Source organism: Lissotriton helveticus, chromosome 8, assembly GCF_964261635.1.
Source record: "Lissotriton helveticus chromosome 8, aLisHel1.1, whole genome shotgun sequence".
NCBI lineage: Eukaryota > Metazoa > Chordata > Amphibia > Caudata > Salamandridae > Lissotriton > Lissotriton helveticus.
Genome location: NC_136069.1, coordinates 467,990,677 through 468,012,652, shown reverse-complemented (window position 1 = coordinate 468,012,652; position 21,976 = coordinate 467,990,677).

Genomic DNA, 21,976 nt, shown 5'->3' with positions numbered 1-21,976 from the left:
ACCTGATCGCTTTCAGGGTTCTGATCAACGCTCTCCTCGTTCCTTTCAGGACACATCGGCCCAGAAAACCGGTGGAGGAGGAGGGGGTGGACGTGGACGTGGTGGCCAACAAGGACGTGGTCAGTCCCGCCAGACGGACGGCGCAGTGAAGCAGGAGGATTCTACGCCTAGGCGTCCGCAGTTTGCGAAAAAGAAAGTCGCAGCCTTAACAGCGCATCGATATGCCACAGATAGTGAGAACGCGGCTTCGGAATCTGACGTGGGCTCTGACCTTGCTGGACAGCGCGGCGGAGATAACCATAGTCAGAGAGGCGCTGCGTCCACTACTGAGGGTGACAGCGACTGATGTCTACGTTGTGATAGAAACAGCTGATACGAGACTTGCTCCCCCTGAAAGACTATATGAAATTGTCCTGTTAATTGAAGGTGACATACAGCGTACCGTTAAAGGTGTATTTTGGGAGAATCTGTCTTCCACATATGATATTTTACTTTCGGAGGCTGACTGGCCCCCACCTTTTGTGCTCGCGGCGCCGCGAGGGGAGGAGGTAATCCTACCCAGTTTCGCGAACACTGTCTCGAAAGAGCATGCGCAGCATTTTGCAGAAGAGTGGGCTCGGGCTCTCGCGCCGGCTCTGTACCGTAACCAATGTGGTTGGGATAAATTGTCGCCTTGCCACGAAATTCCGTTGCGGTCTCAGCCGCAGCCTCAACCTCAATATCCCATTCGGCGTGAAGCAAAATCTTCCGTCGCGGAAATCCTTGAACAATTGGAATATCAGGGAGTTATTGAAACGTGTGTGTCACCGATGAATAATCCCCTTTTTACTGTGAATAAACCTGACGGGTCATATCGTTTGGTTTTGGATTACCGGCATTTGAACTCGCATTGCCGTAACTGTGCAGTACAGAATACCCACGGCTCTGCCCTAGTGGATAGTCTCGTGCGTAAGCGTTTCAAGACAACGCTTGACATATCCAATGGTTTTTATGCCCACCGATTGGACAGCTTTAGCTCCCAATGGACCAGTTTTACAAGCGCTGGAGTCCAAAAGCAATTCCGGCGTCTTCCAATGGGCTACAAGAATAGTCCTGGTGTATTTACCGCTCGAATTGTCTCTATTCTGGAGGCACTCGACCCTGATGCTTTTTCGTATGTGGATGACATATATCTCACAGACGACGATATTTGGGAGCATCTGTGTCGTGTAAATTCTCTTGTTTGCAACTTCGCTGACATGGGTTACAAATTCAACTTTGCAAAATCGCACATTGCTGAACACACAGTGTTGTTTTTGGGCTATGAGCTCAACAATGAAGGTAGAGGTTTAGCTCCTCACTTCTTGGAGAAGTGCGCACAATTGCGCGCACCAACAACACTGAAGAAATTACAATCCTTACTGGGCTTTTTGAATTTCGGCAGAACTTACATTCCTGAATATGCCCAGCGTGTCAAGCCTCTGTATGCTTTGATACAACCAACTTTCTCAAAATCATGCTGGCTGCCTGAACATTCAGCCATTTTGCAATCCTTGCAGGCTGATCTGCTCGCTTCTAAATATTTACTGACTCGTGATAACCACACCAACCTGGTAATAAGAATAATTCCTGGGACGGTGGGTTTCACCTACCTCACTTTTAATGAAGGTGACACAGTACCTATTGCTTACAAGTCACACTTGTACACCTCGGCTGAGATGCGGTTTCCCACCATAGAAAAGGTTTTAACTGCTGTACAGATGGCAATTCTAAAAGAACGCGCTCTGTCACAGGGGAAACGCATGCTAGTGGTAACACCCTGTCCTCATTTAGAGGCAGTCACGAAAGCCAGTGTACCAAATTCAAAGGCTTTGCACCCTCGGTGGATTCAGTGGGCTGCGTCATTGTCATCCGCGGATGTCATGTTTATTTTTGACGCTTCCTTACGGTCGCAGGAGTACTTGCAGTACGAATTCGTTCATCCTGCTCCTCTGGCGATGCGACCTTTGGAGGACTTCCATTGCATCATTTACACTGATGGGTCGGCGCAGGTTGCGCATGGCTCTAAACATGCCTACGTTTCCGCATGCGCCATTGTTGTCGGTGCTATGTTGAATGATGAGTTCATTTCCAGGGAGGTACACACGTTGCCCCTGGGCGATTGCACTGCACAATTGGCAGAGCTTCGTGCTCTATTACTAGCTTTGGAGTACGCAGATCCAAGTGTTACTACTCTAATTGTAAGTGATTCTTACTACTGTGTCCAGTCTTACAATGAAAACTTGTTCTTTTGGATTCAAAATGACTTTCGTGATTCCAAGGGTAGCACAATAAAACATAAAATGATCTGGGTTCGAGTGGCAGAGCTTAAGGCTGTGTTGCCACTCGTTTTTGTGATTCATACTCTCGGTCATCAGCGCGTGGGAGTACACGCTCTTGGCAACTCGCTTGCTGATGAAGCGGCGAAATCAGCAGTATCTACATACTTAGTTGCAGCAGTTACTAGGTCTAAAACCAAGATTGATAGCGACATCTTGGCAGCGGTTGCTGCCTCTGAGAAGGGAAGTAAACATCCTTCGGGATTCCCTTCGAAGTATAAATACCACTTAAGTCCCGAAAAGGTTCCTTTTGTGACAATTCCTGATGTTGGGGAACGGCTGATTCCCAACTCGGATCGCAGAACAGACTTGATTACAGCGGCTCATGAAGGTGTGGCGTCTGCGCATGCGGGCGTCTCAGCCACTGTAACGCAATTACAACAACGTTTCTGGTGGCGGGGACTGTACAAACAGACGCGTGATTATGTCCTTCTTTGTGACATATGCCAGCAGATTAAACCTTCAACTGCTACGCGTCCGCCTCAGACTCAGTTGTACATTTCTAATAAACCACTAGGCTGTGTTTATTTAGATCACTGCGGTCCATTTTCATCTGATACTGCGTATAAATACATCTTAGTAGCAGTTGACTCATGCACACGCTTTGTGTGGTTATGGCCACATCGCAGCGCTGATTCCCGGACTGTCATCAGAGATTTGCGTATCTTTATAGGGATTTTTGCCTGTGGTACCTTCCATTCGGATCAGGGTCCGGCTTTCGCCTCTAAGGCGTATAAGGATGCCATGACTTCGATGGGGGTCCAAGTCAAGTTTTCGTCACCCTACAGACCCGAGGGTAATAGTGTAGTTGAACGAATGAACCGTGATTTAAAGCAATCTTTGACAGCCCGAGTTATAGGCACTGGCAGAAACTGGCTAGCCCACCTCTATGGCGTGCAGCGTGCTCTTAATAATCTCCCTAGAAGGTCTCTGGGTGGGCGGACCCCATACGAAATGCTCTTTGGCATCAAGATGTTCGTCCCTGACCTTGACGGTCTAGACTCGGTGGTTCGCGCCACTGCCTTTGACGCAGATGAACATTGCAATGTTTTACAGAATCTACAAAAGACGAGAGACACTCTTGCAAAGGAACATTTGCCCTCCACATCGGATGATGCGTTGCAGATCCCGGTAGTTGGCTGGCTACCCCAAGTTGGAGAACTGGTTCGAGAGAAGATCGACAACAAGAAAGAGTTTGGTCCCTCCTATCGAGCTCCGGTCCCAGTGCTTGGAGTGAAGGGCACAAGAACAGTCATTTTACCACCACTTCCAGGTCGTAAGGAAAACAGGTTTATTTCTATTGACAATGTCAAGATACACAGAGTGGCCGATTCTTCTTAGCATGACACCGGCTGTTTCCTGTCCTTCCATTGTGAGAAATTCAATTATGCCCACTGCTTCTAATAATGAACCTGAGGTGGCCATCGAATTACCTGCTGTTTCCAGTCCATTATTGAATAATTTACCAGGAACTAACCTTGATGAGACAGACTATACATACCCCACTGATTTGTCCATGCCTGACCTGCAAGCTCGTTTGGCCACGGAATCCAGATTTTCATTTGACTCTGCTTCCCTTGCCTCGAACAAACCCTCTAAAATTGCAGTATATGCTAGCCTGTTTGAAAAACATTTTTTGATACCTCCTTGGATATACATTTGGCTGGTCCTTTTTTCAGTTTACCTTTTTATGTCAATTGGTTTTGTGTTTTACTTTTTTCGAATTATGAATGGACACTATGTCGAGGAGAGAACTTGCATTACTCATTTAAATGGAAGTTTGGCCCCACTTTCCTCTTCACATTCTACACACAGATTAAAAAGAGACTTGACTTTGGTTAACATCACAGCGTGGCCTGTTCTGGATGGAATCGCGTGGGATGCAGTTCGTTTTCAGATTCATGGCCCAACGGAAGTCGTTAATGTCCCTAATGTACTAAGAGTTAATATGGGGGATGTGGTGAAACAAAACATTCGTTCTGATGATTGGGATGTTAATGCTGTGGAAAGTTTGTTTTCAGATTTGAAATATTATGCTGCTTTTGATGCTGAGGATTTATATTTAGAATCTGCTAATTATGGTGAATTGTTCTGTTACCAACATTATGGCAATCACTTCTTACACAAGACGTCTTCCCGAAGGGATGCGGTTAATTTTACTCAGTGGGAACATTGCCCAGCACCAACACAAGGGAGTTCAGAAACGTTTCTTAAAAAGTATACTTATTTCACTGACTTTAATCAGTCCAATCCCGAGTCCTTTTATTTTAAATTTCACAAACAGCCACTGTCCAAGGTTCGACTTACCAATACAAAATTGTTATATTCAAAGGCCTTCCTGGATCAATTAGTTACTGGAGGGTATGAGTTATGGAAGGATACCATAGACCTTAAATCAGTTTGGGGCTCAAGGGCCTGGCAGGTACAAGGCACTGAGGCTTTGCACCGTGCATGTCTCATCCCAAATCATATGTGGTTTTTAAATGAAACCATTTCCCAGACCACGTGCTTTGGATTGGCTACATCTAAAAGGTTAAACACCCCGTCATTCCCGGAGTTGGAGGAATATGAGAATTGGAGTAATTTTACTAAATTGTCCATTAGAGAAATACAGGCTCTGCTTCTGAATTCCTCCTTTAACATTTCCAGTATGAACCCCAAGGGTTGGCTGCTTTGGCACCGTAGTGCTGATTCTTGCCAAAAGAGATTTTTAAATATGACTGACGGTTTTAGGGCTGTTAGATCTGATCCCCGTTTTGATTTGAGTCATACTGTCACCTCTTACTCTGTGGGCAAGTTGTGTCAATCATGGCTGAAACATTCAACTTTACCTGCGGTTAAGTATCACCTTTCCAAACTGAATGCAGACGTGGATTTGAATGATTTCATTAAAGGCCCGGCTAGTGGCAGGTCGAAACGATGGTTATATGGGGTTTACAATGAAATTTGGAAACTCTCACAAATTGAGGCTGCTTCACGCCTTAGGGCTATTGATCAGGCAAATCTTGAGAAAGTTCTTGCAGTTGTTGACAATAGCATTAACGTGCTTTCCTCTAGAATTTACACATTAGATAATATTGTGTCGTCTGTTGTTGATATTGTGCATGATGAAGTGTCTGTATTATACCATGGTCAAAATCAATTACGTTCAATCATGCAGTTTGCATGGACACTACAGACTCTAAAAATGGGTAAAGTTCCCTGGGGATACATGAACGTTTCCTCTTTATTTGCCCCGTTTAATTTGACAGAAAAACAACGCTTGCTTTCAATGCGTGATGCTTCCTTTTCTATGCTCCATATTGAAAGATTGGAATCTTTACCTTTCTCTGTGGCAGAGACCACTGCTGCTACGTGGCTTATCCACGGTTTAATAACGCTGCCTTTTGCTTTATATAAGTTTTCAAATTGTATGAAATATGTGCCAATAGGTCGTTTTGAACCCTTAGGTAGCGGTTTTCTTCATGAGGTCTGGTCACTCCCATATACATACAGATGTTTCAAGGATGAACAAGAGGTTTATCTAACAGGGGATGAGTGTACTGAGACGCCAGATCATTCTTTAATGTGTAGACACATACAGTTGCACGGTTCGTGTAACAAGGACAGACCGAATATGGCTTGCGTTTTACAGGGCACGCCAGTTCCTGCTATCATCCCCACGTTTAAATTGTTAGAGAATGGTAGTTATTTAATGCTCAATAATGAAAACTGTTGTGGTTTAATTAAAGGTATAGCTTTCATAGTAACAGTTAGTGAGCGAGTTATTTGCTGCAGAAATGTTCTTTATCCTCCCACACGTGAACATAGGGAGTCTTCCATTTGGCCACAGATACCGACCTTGGGAGCAGAATTCAGCGGCATGGCTAGAATAAGAGCTCTATTGTCCCAGAAAGAGGTGGCCTTGAGCTCGGCCCGTGAAACTTTCGTGCTTCACATTGCTAACACCCGCACGGAGGTTCAGGCTCTTTTGAACACTGATTTGCCCTTGCATTTCGGAGCTATGGTCCGTTCTATCTTTAACGCATCCTCCACAACGGGCCTAGCACATTTTTTTAAAGTTGTTAGCGGTGGTCTCGTGACTTCCTTTGAGAAGATTTTTGGAGTCATCCCTGCTTTCTTCCATTCTATTTTTTCATCCTTATTTGGAGGGTTCCCGTTTTTACTTGCTTTAGCGGCAGGCGCATTGGTGGTTTTCTGCCTTTTTAAATATGGATGCCCTTCCTGTGCAAGACCACGCACAGCTACTACTGACGCGGTTTCGCAACCGCATGCTTGATTATTATGGCACACTGCCGTTGGCGACTCTAAGCACGGCGTTTGGATTATCTTTTCGGTTCTCCTATTTCACCTGTGTCCAGCCTGTATTTCGCTGCCTGACCTGTGATTTCCTTTGGGCCATTGATTTGTGTCTCTGCGGACCAGCATCTTCTGACGTCGATTTTGATCAACTGATGAGTCCTATTATTGCTCACGAGTTGGTTTGTTCTGACGAAAGAATTATGGCCTTGGCGGTGGCACATGGACTAATGGGTCCCTGGGATGTGTTGTCGGCAGCGCGAAATTTCTTGGAACAAAGTTTTCTTGAAAACCCACCGAGCTGTCCTCTGATGGTTATAGAGGATCCGGTGCTGGAAGATCACGTATGTTCCTTTCATCTTTTAAACTGGATGGCTGAACTGTTTTCGGATGAGGACAGTGACTTCCTCCTTGAGGCTGTTGCAGCTTACTTTTCATATACGGTCTTATCATAGACACTGCCTCAGATTGGCATGCTGATTGATAGCATTTCCTTGATTTTATTGACTTTTGGTCAAGACATTTTCTTTTTGCTTGCCTATTGGCTTGAGCCACATTATATTTGTGGGCTATTTTTTAGCATTCGTTTTTATAATTGAATTTTTATTCATGCTCGTTTATAAATGGATTCTGCTCTCATGTGATGGCACTTCTGTTACCTTATTTAGTCCGTTCTCGGATCATGGGGGGGTGTTGTATAGCTCCTATATATCCATATTTCGTGTTAAGTTAGCATGGGTACATTTCAGATTTAAACGCCATTTTTCCTTTCTTGCAACTTCTGCACACGACCCTCATTTGTTGACTTAGCTTTCAACCTAGTAGTTTGCCGTGGTGAATGTGAGAATAATATGTTATTGCTCTGATATCTGCTTTGTTTAATAAAACATGTCTGCACGGAGAGTGCTGAAGTTTCAGGAGCAACACGATATGGAATTGTTATGAGGTCTGATCTCCACGCCTTCATAGTCATAACACAAGTGCAGCCTTTGCCAACTTGGGCTTGAGGCGGGATTGATATTGCTTTGCACGAGAATTGTTAACACACTTGATGCGGTGCACATGCAGAGAGAGCTGGTGTATGCTGATGTGATTCCTTCATGCTAGGACACTAAGGTATGGGCCCGCCCTAAAACAACCCAAAGAGACCTTCTTAGATAATAATATAATATATGTGTTAGGGAGGGTGAGATATAAGTGTTGTTAACTCTTATTCATTACAGCATGTTAACATGCTGTCACCATTCGCTTTTTATGTCGTAGTAACTATGCTGATAATTTTGCTACTGATAATAAGTATACTTGTATTATCAAAGATACTGCGCCTGAGAAGACGGCATTAGTAAATAAACATTTCAAATGCACATGTGTCTTCTTTACTCCATGTTCTGGTTTGTAATGATAATATAACGAAAGAGTGTTCATGAGTCCCACGTACCCTGAGGTACTGTAAGTTCATGTTCTGGTTTGTCTAAACATTGGGTGTTTGATATGTCCAATGAGACACTGTAGCTAGCTCGGTAAGGGGTGAGTTGGTTGCTAAGGTAAGTTTTGGGACATCCTAATTTGCCGAGGTTCCACTCCTCTGTGCACAGTTCTGTGTGAGTACAGAAACCCTGCAACACTGGGTTTCTTTCTTGAAACCCGGGGCAACTCTTCCAGGAATTGTGGTTGTTCTCCCTCCTCATCCATCTCTTCATCTTCCTCCTCAGTGTTGGTAACCACCTGGGGAGGTGGTCCTCTCTTCCCATGAGGAGGTGGAGGTGGTGGTGGGGGTGCACCAGCTGAAGCAATCAGTGAAGCCATTTTCATACAATCAAAATAGGTCTTCCAAGAAGCAAAATAGGTCTTCCTCTCACAATAATGAAAGTCAGAGTGAGGAAAGAAGGAGTGGTTTTCATCATTTGGAAAAAACAATACTTCTCAACCAATGAAAAGTGTTATTTTTAGGTCACCTGACCTAGCCTTCCATAATTATGAAACTAAAAGTGAAATGAACCAATGAAAAGCTTTATTAACAAGTCACATGACCTCTAACGCTCATGTTACGCGCTGCGGAACGCTCCCCGGTTAGCTTCCGGTTCGCTGCGCTTCGCGCCTCGGTCCGCGCCCCGGGACACTTCCGGGTGCGCTAACGCGATACGTCACAAGACGCATTTCGCGGCAACGCGATACGTCGCGCTTTCGCGCCGCGGATCGCTTCCGGGGAGTTGCGTTTCGCGCCTCGGTCCGCGCCCCGGGGCACTTCCGGGTGCGCTAACGCAGTACGTCATAAGACGCATTACGCGGCAACGCGATACCGTCACTATGTTGATTTGTTACCGGTTCGCGGACCGGATCGCGGAATCGAACTGAGCTAACGGGAAGCTTCCCGGTTAGCGGACCGGGAGCGAAACAAAAAAAATATTTAAAAAAATTTATTAATAAACATATAAAATATATTTTTGGATTTAAAGAAGAATACATTTTACAGCTGTAGATATTAGCTTTTAAAAAACCAATGAAATTCACTGAAAAAACCATAGGTTATAGACCATATATAGTTAGGAATTAGCATTTACAAAACCTTGAAAATTCACTGAAAAAACCATAGGTTATAGACCATATATAGTTAGGAATTAGCATTTAAAAAACCTTATTTTACTCACACAAAACCATTGAAATTCCATATATAGTTAGTTGTACTAACTATATATCGCGCACCCGCAATCCACTGCTGATGATGTCACATATTACATCATTCATGACATGGTCAGTGACATCACTGATGACATCACTGATGACATCTCAAATGACATCACTGATGACATCACTGATGACATCTCAAATGACATCACTGATGACATCACTGATGACATCTCATTTGACATTACTGATGACATCACTGATGACATCATTCATGTGATAATACGATGAAGCTCTTCAGACTCTAATATAACCTTAGATACAGTAAGTGTAAACAGACACTCACAGACTGTCACTCATCCATAGAGTTACACACACACCTAGTCAGTCATGCAAAGAATCAATCACACATCCATTTTCTCAACTATACAGTTATACACACCTTACTTATTCAAACATATACTAAAACATATTTGCTCACTTATACAATCCTGGATACAAGTTCACAATGATCCATACAGCCACTCACACATTCACTGGCTCTTATGCACAGTTATTTATATATGTCAACTCTCACATGTACTGTGTTTTACATATGTACTTACTTTTACATGTAGCACTGAGATATCCATTCACTCAGCAATACACTCATGCACACAGTCAACCGCCCATACAGCTGTTTCCACATGCACTTTTGAACCCATACATCTAGTGAATCAACTGCTCACACATCTATGCACAGAGTCATACACCTCCCAGCCACCCATACACACTCTCAGTCTCCCATACAAATACGTAGGCAACCAATCAATAACGCATATAGTTAATCATATAGCTAATGATCAACACATGCAGCAGTTTATAGAACAACAGACATAATGATGCACAAATTGAGACAGTTTAGTCACTAACCCATGCACTCAGTGAGACACATTTAACCACTCACTCATACAGTCAGTCATGCACCTACTAAATCCTTCATCCAGACATTTATACATCCACTCATTCTTAAATATGTAAGACATATTTTAATTTTACAGAATTATACAGTCACTGGATGACGTCATCAGTGATGTCATCAGTGATGTCATTTGAGATGTCATCAGTGATGTCATCAGTGATGTCATTTGAGATGTCATCAGTGATGTCATCAGTGATGTCACTGACCATGTCATGAATGATGTAATATGTGACATCATCAGCAGTGGATTGCGGGTGCGCGATATATAGTTAGTACAACTAACTATATATGGAATTTCAATGGTTTTGTGTGAGTAAAATAAGGTTTTTTAAATGCTAATTCCTAACTATATATGGTCTATAACCTATGGTTTTTTCAGTGAATATATATATATATATATATATATATATATATATATATATATATATATATATATATGTATATATATATATATATATATATATATATATATACATATTATTAACAAAACATATACAATATTTTTACCGTAGGATAGAAGAGAGGGTTACATTTACTATTACCACTCCAGTGAGTGCAACAGTAGGGAAAGCATTGGATAGCGTAGAGGTAAAAATTTACTATTCCCACTCCAGAGAGTGCAACAGTAGGGAAAGCGTTGGATAGCGTAGGGGTGTAGGGGTAAAAATTACTATTTCCACTCCAGTGAGTGCAACAGTAGGAAAAGCGTTGGATAGCGTAGGGGTTTAAATTACTATTCCCACTCCAGTGAGTGCAACAGTAGGGAAAGTGTTGGATAGCTTAGGGGTAAAAATTACTGTTCCCACTCCAGAGAGTGCAAAAGTAGGGAAAGCGTTGGATAGCATAGGGGTAAAAATTACTATTCCCCTTCCAGTGAGTGCAACAGTAGGGAATGCGTTGGATAGTGGGAGGGTAAAAACTACTATTCCCACTCCAGTGACTGCAACAGTAGGGAAAGTAAATACTTCATGTATAAATAAAAATAACATAAATATTAATAACAATTACAAATTAATTTAAATAATTAACATTTTTATATATTATATTAATCAATTACAAATACATATAAAAATTAATTTGTATTAATAATTACCTACTAATACAAATTATTTACCAATTAACAATACATTAAGTAACAATTTAAAAATAATTAAAAATTAGATCAAAAAATAAAAAATGTAAAAATGTTATTACTTACAATTAAATTACTTCCCACCCTATTCCCCTATAAACCCCCAACCCACTACAGAAAATAAATTAATTAAATTAACATAATTATCAATTATTCAATTAATTAAAATTAATTAACAATTATATTTTAATTAATTACCAATTAATAATTCATTAACAATCAATTCAAAAAAATAATAAATAAATTAACATATTTAACTAATTATAGTTAAATTACTTCCCACCCTATTCCCCTCTAAACCCACAACCCGCAAAAAAAAGACTACAATTAACATATTTATCAAATAATCAATTTAAATTAATTACCAATTATATTTTAATTACCAATTAATTACCAATTAATTCAAAATATATACCAATAAATACATTAACATATTTAATTAATTATAATTAAATTACTTCCCACCCTATTCCCCTATAAACCCACAACCCGCTACAGAAAATAAATTACTAACATTAACATATTTATCAATTAATCAATTAAAAATAATTACCAATTATATTTTAATTAATTACCAATTAATAATTTATTAACAATTAATTCAAAATAAATACCAATAAATGAAATAACATATTTAATTAATTATAATTAAATTACTTCCCACCCTATTCCCCTATAAACCCACAACCCGCTACAGAATTATATTACACAAAAATTAAAAATAATATTAACTTACTTACCTCAAATTCGATATTTTTGTTATCTATATTCTGTCCATTTGATATTTTGTCCATTCTATATTTTTGATTCGATATTAATGCTATTCTATTCGATATTAATACTATTCTATTCGATATTTTGGTAGTCTATATTCTGTCTAGTCGATATTATGTCTATTCTATATTTTTTACTCGATATTATTGCTACTCGATATTAAAAACTCGATATTTTGACTGTACACCACATCACGGTGGACAAGTCCACCCCCTCACCTAGACTGACCCCACTTCCAACTACCCCAACTCCAGCCAACAACAAAACCCTCCCACCAAGCCCACTTAACACAACTGGAACACAATGTCTGAGAAAATCTGGACCACAGAACGCCAAACCTATTGCCCGAAGCACCAAGGAAATTTCTCTCGATCCATCGACAACATCAACAACTGGATCACCACCTGCCTGGACACCCTGGCCCCACTCAAACCTCCACTCTCAGACCAGACCTGAAGTAAGCTGAAACAGAGATGACCTACAGCTCACCAAGCCAATGGAGACTGACCTACAAAGACAATGACAGGCACACCTACTAATTAACCCTCTGCCACTACCACCAGCAACGCAGAGCCACAAAGTGCTTAGCCCTGACCGATCAGATCTACATAAGCATCAATAACTCAAAGGAAATATCCTTCATAGTGAAGGAATTAATTTACCCCGCTGTCAGCTCCATGACCGTCACCCCTCACAGAGCAGGGCTCCCAGCTTGCTCTGTTCTTTCGCAACAAGAACAATAGACAACAACTTTGCACCCCAAACAGACCTCTACACTCTGGCAAGGTGGGATTAGGGATACTGAAGTAAACAAGATTAATGAAATCATCATGTTACAACAGCCTATTTTTTATTCATATTCACAGTAGTTAATATTCCTATTGTGTGCACTAGGATAGGATTTTGATTTTACTAAACCTTAAACAGATATTCCGAGTGTTCCTGAGTGTGCTCATTGTTGCAGTTCACTAGGTTTTCTGTCTCATGTTGACATACTGACAATACCTTTAGTGCCATGGGTCTAGAAAATTCTTTTCCAGGCTGTGTTTTGGAAAGACATTCAAACAAATGTATCACTCATCCTGCTCTAATTAAAACAGTCCAGCCCAAACTACCAAGCCAGGTACTTTCTGAACAAGAACACAAGCAACCCAATATTGGTTTTGAACTATCTGGGCCTTTTCAGTTGGGTGTAGCTTGGTTGAAGGGGCATTTAGAGCATGGGATCCACTTTGAGCATGCCTTTGACCATTCAGGGCATTACATCAAACAAAAGGTGATGGGAGGAATGCTTGCAAATAGTCTAACTACTGGCAATCTTTCAGGGTAGCATTTCAACCCATTGTTTTTTCCAAATGTGCCCCCTCAGATAAGACCCAGCCATTTGCAAATCAGCCTTGATCCTGTCCCAGTAGGAACAGTCCTGACTGAACTGCAAACCAGCACACAAGCAACCCAACACTGGTTTTGGCCTATTTGGACCTTTCAGTCAGGTGCAGACTGGTTCCAGAGGCATATTGAGCACATGATCTACAGCTAGGCATACCCTTGGGCGCCTAGGGCATTACATCAAGCACACAAATGTGATGAGAGGAATGCTTGCAAATAGTCTAACCACTGGCAATCACTCAGGTACCATTCCAACCCATCATTTTTTTGCCCACCATGTAACTTCATATTAGACCCAGCCTTATGCAAATCAGCCTTGGTCCTCTTCCAGTAGCAACAGTCCTGCCCAAGCTGCCACGTTATATTCTCTGCAACCTAGAGCACAAGCATTCGCACAAACATGGAAAAGTACCCTGTCTAAACTAATGGACATCCCACTCTACTTATAATTTAGTCTAAAACCTTTAAAACAATATAAGTTTTCCTTTATGACACATTGTTTTTCTTTCTTATGATATACCCAGGTTCCATTAAGTGATTAAATGATCCATATTCATAAGCAGAGGGAGTAAGAGCTCGAGGGGCCATATTATGTATTAGGGCAACTTGGGATGCGCTTTCCCTGCTTGGACCGGGCGCAGGTGTGCCGGGTGCAAACAAAGGGAGTGTGCCCTATTACATATAAGCTGTGAACTCGTGCTGCCCTGGAGGCAGCGCATTCAACTGAAATACGGAATGACTTTAAAGCAGCCGCTCCTTGTTTCACAGTGCAGGTAGCAACCTACCTGCACTTTTAAATGTGAGTAGAGATTCTCATTGACTGCTCCCTGCACCTGTCTGCTAGGGGATGTCTGGGGGTCAATAGGACTCCCTTTACTGCCTGCAGAGGGCTGCTCTTAGGGGACGCACTGACAGTGCGCCACCTTCTTGCTGGTGCTCTGTCAGTGCGCCTCCTGAGGGCTTCTTTGCCTCAACACCCGCGTCTGTAATACAGTGTGGGTACAGAGGCAGAGAGCGTCTCTCATTTGAATGGGGCACACCCCAATGGAAATGAGGGACTGCCCCCCTGCAGAGAGGGCTGTTGCTTTAGGTGCACCAGCGCTATCTGTATTACAGAAGGGGCCGCACAAGCATCTGCGGTCCCTTTTGTAATACCAAAGTGACCGGGGCACACAAAGCGGTCACAAACGCCCATGGCACCCCCAGGGCACTTTATGCAATTCAGCTCCATGTAGGTACACGTTATGCAAATCTATTGTAAATATTTGAAAGAATGCACTTTTTGAGTAAGTCAAATGTTTTCAGTATACTTGTCATCCCACAATTATATGAATACTCTTAGTTAGAGGATAATGATAACATTTCTAGAGACAAATCGATTAAGATATAACCGAATGTGTGCACATAAAATTAGGAAAATTAATTAAGATTAGGAAAAGTAGGACATTAAAACATAAGATAAAAAGTGGAAAGTGGGCGATGCTTCCCCCACTATACTGTACACAGCATCTCTCGACGAGACAGCGCATGCGCTGCCTAGGTGAGACCTAAAAAGGAGGGGTCTCTGGCTGACAGATGTAAATGCAGGTTGTGATATCATAATGTTTCTCTGGTGATGCGCATGTAGATTGCTACTGAGAATGATAGAGCTCCCGGTGTTTGGTGAAGAATGATTTGTTCACAAAAGTAGGGAATGGGAGAAATGTTGCAATTTATGTTCTGTTGAATTATATTAATGTGTGTTCCTTAGACTGGATGAGGACTTTGCTGCTGAACTTAGTAAGCAGATCTTAGAGATGCTTGCTGACTTTGACCTGAGAAGACTCTTCCAGCCTATGCAAATCTCCACTGATTGAGTGCTAAGGTTCCATGCCTATGCATCCTATTCTTTCATCAGAATCCTTCATTTGTTTTTTTGAAATGTACACCTTTTCATTACATGCTTAAAATAAATATAATTTATATCCTGTATCATTACATTAGATTAGGGATTTTCCTTCATGGAACGCATTTTCTGCATGTTCTGCATTCTATTTATAATTCTTACCAGTTTGTTATTTTATGTTGAAATATCAACCTTTAGATTATTTTAATCTGTAATAATGGTACTAAAATACTTACTGAACTAATCAATAATTATAATTAACTTATTAAACCTCTTTAAACTCACTCTTAATCTTGTTATTGATTTCTGTGAAATCCCAATGGACTTCAAAGTTTGTGGTAAATAATGTAAGTGTTAGCTCCTTTTCCCGTCTTCTTGTCGACTAACAAAAGGTCCATACTACCAATGGCGGGGTTATTTGATGATTATACCCCACTTTTGAGATACAAAAATCACTGCTACGATAAGAGAAGCAAAGTAAAGAGATATGCTATATTATGTCATATTTTGATGATTACGATCAATATAGTTAGGTGCAGGTGCTACATGCACCTATATAAACATGGCATGTCTACATTTATCTTATTGTGTAGAACGTGGTTTGTGAACACATTTGAAAGAGGAAAATAGGACTAAAAACGCACTGGTACACGAATATTGGAATGCTGTACCTACCGTTCCATCTGAAACAGGTAAGTTGCAGCTTGAGGGAGACATAGCTAGCCAGATTCTCTTATGTATAATGTGTCACCCGCTTTCTACTACTACTCACCACTCGGACAAACAAAATGCCTCCATAGACTTAAATAGAGTCACATGCTTTTCAAACATGCATCTCACTCCAAAAAACTGTTAATTCCCATTTTATTTTGTTTATTGACATTTTTCCCAACAACCAAATTGCTTTACAATACAACAGGTCAGGATTTTATCAAATCTGTACAGAAGTTTAAATGTTCATAGTCTATACAATACACAATAGCTTTGTAATAATACATGCTCCGGTAGCTCACCACCAATACAGGAGTACATAGTCATCATATGTCTAGATAAGCATAAGGATCAACAAAGATGAACAATAAAAGAAAATTGCATTGCATAAAATAATATAGAGGGCCTAAGATGTCTCCGTCTAAATCTATGAAACCCATATTATCCAGAAGGTAAGGAAGGGGAGCAGATCTTAAAACAAGTGGAAAGTAAGACCCCATCATATCAATGTCACAGTCTGAGTTTCGCCCACTTTTGGCTCTCCGATAGATTCTTGCTGATTCTGGTGTTCATTCCCATTGACCATTATGGGATCACCCTCTTAAATGCCTGACTTCACCTACATATTTGAAGATTGAGGTTGACAGCATGCTGCGATTTAAGTAACAGGAGGTATTAGCTTCTTGTTTCAACAATTCTGATTGGCTGCTATCAACCACAGGAGAACGAATCTCTGTGGTTAGACTATTATGATTGGCTGCTGAGAAGCCATTCAGAATGGTGCTATTCCATCAAAGGCTGCCTGTGACAGGCTCATGGTCTGACAATATCATACCATTTTGTGGCCTACTGCATACCACTGTGACTCTTTCTCTGCTTCTGAATGCTGAAGCGAATCCTGGAAACGCAAGTTTATATGCTTATGTTTCCTGTGGACAGACAAATTACATGTTCCCACGGATACTCTTAATGGTACAGAATTGTTTACCTCCTTCCTGTCCCTTCCTCCCTCATACCAAATTCCAGGAGCAAATAACAACCATCTTCACAAAAACTAACCAATTGATTTGTCTAACCTATTGGTGCCCTTAAAAAACTGAATTATCTAGATTACATTTCCCACAACTGCTGCCACAATGCTCCCCCCTCTCTTTCCCTCATACAGCATACTTCCCTCTCCCTCATGCCACAACATGAGAGTTTGCTTCTTAGCAGCATGTCTCTCCCTGCTTTTTTTTCACAACAGTGTCCCATTCGCTTGATTCCACCTGCTCAATACCTACAGAGTATGACCCACACTGCCTTACAGCTCTGCCAGAGCCTTGCCGCAAGCTAGTAATCTGCCTTCTCAACTACTGTAATGGCGTTTTCCTAGGCCTCCTCCCATTGTTTTTTACTACTCAATCCCGGGTCATCTTTAAATATCCCACTTATAGTCAAATCTGGGCACATATTTGCCACACACAATACCCCTCTCACGCTACCTTGTGCTACACTCACTGCCACACCCCTGTTTGCTATCTCAAAATCACTTTGACCATGAAAAAAGCTCAATTGCCTTTCAGCTAGAATAACATTATATAATGAGCACATACACACACATATATTGATGCCACTTCATCCAAATAACCTTGCTCCAAATGATTAAGATACAGCCTACGGCCTACTCTTCGAACCAAAACTGGCCCTGGCAAAGTGCTGCTAAAACGGCCCTGTAACAAAATCGGCCCCCACCAGTGCAGCGCACCGGGGGATTGCCCGGTGCCCGCTACGGCCAGTCCGGGCCTGCATTGCAAGCATTTTTAACTGGAACCACATATAATGCTCAAAGTACAGTACATCTGAGTTCACATGCGTGTAAAGATGACAGGAAACCTTTTGTAGAAAGGTAAGTTTATTGCAACAAGCCCCAACATTTCAAGTACAAGAGCTGGCTCACTGGCAACTGCCAAGCCTCCCACAGGCAACGGACAAAATTGGAATGTGGGGAATGGGGTGACACGGAGTGCCAATAGAAGGATGAGAATGTGGTTACATCACAATGGATATTACACATCCCATTAAACATCATCACAACAATGCGGCCTACAGAATGACTGATTGTTCACATTCATCACCTGGCTCTCGAGCTTAGGCTCTACTCAATTAGAAACGAAAACACAGGGAGGAAAGAAACTTCAGGCTCTTCCAAAATGGCACCACTCGCTAAGGCAGCCCAAGTACCCAAGACACTAAAACAATAATTAGCACTGGAAGCTTAATTCCACTTCTTAATGGAACAATTCAGAAAAGGGACATCTGCAGCTCTTTCTTCAAGGTAGTAATGAACAAAGAATTTACGGGGTACACTATTACAGAAGAGCATAGGTACCTTAGGGTATCCTGCAGTCCTGATCTGTTCTCATCCTATGCATGTTTTAAAAGAATAGAAAACAGCAAACAAGAAGTGATGACAGCATCTACTGTATGGAACACGACCAAATTTATGAATTAAATGAAATTTAAATGAAGAAACACTGCCATCCAGTGTATTACCCTCACGTAGACATTTTGTCCTTTAACTGAATCTGCCATGAACCACCTGCATAGTGCAATCAATTCAAAGTTCACCTTTATTCACCTTAAGCGATTCCGAGGAAGAGAGAGCTCGGCCTTTAGTTGGCATTGCATTTGCCACACCCTCTGAAAGGTGGCTGGTAAAGAAGAGAGCCCTGTAAAGACGAAAGACACATTTTTAGGTCGAGCATTCGAGACCTCTTGTATATACTTTAGTATATACTTTAGTATATACTTATATGTGTATGTACTTTGTGTGCTCTGGAGATCAACCCCTTATCTGCTTCCGCTTAGAGACTTTTTTTCTGTTCAACTGCCTCTATTTAATTTTCTTGATAGAAAATAAATGACCAGCAGAGGTCAGTAAAATACCAGAATTGCTTTCTACTGAGGGACTTTTATTTTTAGGTTTCGCCTGGGGCACGGAGCTTTAGCTCCGCCCCCAGGAGAAATCTTTAGTTTTGCAGTGTGGGGGACTTGAATCCGCCCTCTGTTCCATTGGCTAGCTCCATAAATGGAGGCTAGCCATTGGAACAGAGATCTGTCCGTCATGGCCGGACCAGATTCGTGGGCGTTCCTGCATTTTTTTCGCTCTCCACCCTTTTTGCATCGTCATTGGGCGGTGGGCGGAGTTTCGTTATTTTTTTTTTTTTTGGTGTTTGTTTTCCTCATTTCATGCCGACCACGGCCGCCGGAAGAAGTCCAGGTGAGTGCGTTCCTCCCCCCCCCTCCCGCTGTCCGTGTCTTTCCCGCCCCCCTCCCGCTTCTGTGTCTTTCCCGCCCCCCTCCCTCGGATGAGGACTGCAGTGAAGCGGAGGCAGGCTGCTCCATCAGAACCTCGAGACAGCAGGGCATTGCCAATGGGTACCACGCCGCAGAGGAGGCGTGTGCCCTCGGGCACGGCGCGAAGCAGCCTGAAGGTGCTATAAACAGAGGAACCCGAGAAACCGCATTCAGCCAAACCTCTTACCGCGTGTCCCCGCGCACCTTGTTAAACCCGCGAAGATTTCCTTTCAGTAAAGGATGCTTCGGACCACTAGAAAGTCTTCGATAGATAGCTCTGGCGTCATCTAGCGACCATATTGGGGATTATAATCCCGACAAATACAGCTCGTTAGCTCTCCGGCTCCGTCCGGGGGACATGGCTTTATGCTCACTCCCCCGCAGGTTTGGTACGTCCGTCCCCACGTGATACATGAGCCTGCCCAAAATCGTTACGTTTAATGGAAAGTAGCTGCTGTCTTTTACAAGCTTTGGGGACAGTGGCTGACGTTGCAGACACCTGGCTGGGCTTGGTAAGTGGCCCCTGCTTGGGGTGTGTTGAGACGTATGTCTTTGAAGGTATGCTACTGTCCCTCCGGGTGAGTAGGGGAGGAGTATTTGTGCTGCCCGAGGTCACATGAAGATTACAGCTCACATTAACGATAAGAAATTATGACAGCAGAAAACACGCACGGCACGGGCATCTGAATATCTGTGCAAAACACCCAGCCCTCCTACTCATGAGTATAGTAATGCTTTGCATATATTTTACACACATACATGGTTATTCGTATTGCAAGATGAGCTGTATGTTTTCGTTCAGAAATTTAAAAAACTGGCAATTTTTCATCTAGCCGTTCCTACATTTTCACACTTCCGATCTAGACGGGTGACTATTGAAGCCAAAATATCTTATTTTTATCCCCCTTTTTCTAATCAAAACCTTCCCCACTTCAATGCAAGTAAATGGTGAAATTGCATTCGCCCTTTTCCCCCGATGTCCAGCCCAAATGTTGGCATGCATTCGTTCTGTTAATTAACAAAAGTTGCCGAAACATTGTAATAATCCAAAATCGACACATTTCACTTAAATTACACAACCACAGCATCTCCAAAGAAACTGCTCAGGACCTTGCACATTATGTTAGACGACATGCCACATTATATAATCATATCACTGTTGATATGATATTGTCGAGTTGTAACTACTTTAATGGTTGTTGGAAGGGCGGAGTATGACTTTCAGCATCTACAAGTTTTTGTAACGAACGTATAGAGAAGATATTATATATGTACGTTTTCTACCCATTTGCTTTGCCTTATGACCGGTTGGATCAGACTTTAACAGCTATTTTATGGTATGCTTATGTTGGCAAAGCACTGCAATATTGGGGTGGGGGTGGGGAGGCTCCAATTGTCTTTATGGACATCCGTGAATTGGAAAACTCCCTGTGCCACCTCCGGTGAAAGATGTTGAACATCGTGCATGTCCCTTTCAGTTGTCAGGTCAACTTGGTCTGTCTCCAAACAGTGTAGTTCCACTTAAGGGAATTGAGCCAGCACATCGATCCATTGTTTGCTGTGCTGATTGTTGAGGTTGCTTTTGTTTCCTTAAGTCGCATGCGGCAAACGGGATAGCCCAGAGAGGGGTGTTGTTCTTAAAGCCCACTTCACTTGTCAGAATATTCCAAGTCAACAGAACACGATGTTTCAATTTTGGGTTTATATTTAACAAAATGGTGTATTAATCTCAACAAAGTAAATGAAGACAACAGTCACTCGAATGCACTGACTAAGATATTAAATGAGAACACAAAACGATTACAATGGCAGTGGATCGATCTAACTTCCTTGTTCATCTCCGACAGGGTAAACATTTTGTTACAGATTGAGTCCAGCAAGTTTCAAATGTGTCTACAAGCTTCAGCTATGATACCGAGCACTCTAGAATTGCACAGTAGGAGTTTCCAAAGTACAGCAACTCTGATATGACACAAACAGTCTAATTTTGTGGATGAAAATCTAGGGCATTGAGATTAGAATTGAATATTTTTCACCCCGAAGATACTTGTATCACACAAGGTAGTACTAGTAGGTAAAAGACTTACAAGAATATTGTTATTTCTGCTTTCAATGTGCGGTGTAATTAAAGTTATGAGTTGACTCGTTGCAATCATGGACACTTTTTAAAAATTATGCCCATTCAAGCAATACCACATACTAAAAGTGGTAGTCCTGGTTGCACTGAATTCAAGCAATTTCACAAAAGTGCTGATTCACAGTACTTTGTCAAAAAACGTTTTCCATGGTGTTGACCACTATTCCGGTAAAATAAAATGTATGTATATATTTTCATTTTGTAAATAAAAGGGATTCAGCCCTTTCATGGTCCCTCCCAGTTGCAATTTGGAAAGAGTAGCAAGTGCTATTTTAAGAGTCAGTAATAATTTTCCTCACAGGGCTTTTGTACATTACAAAAAAGCACCTTTACAGTTGTAAACCTTTTGCAGATCACAGTATTTGCG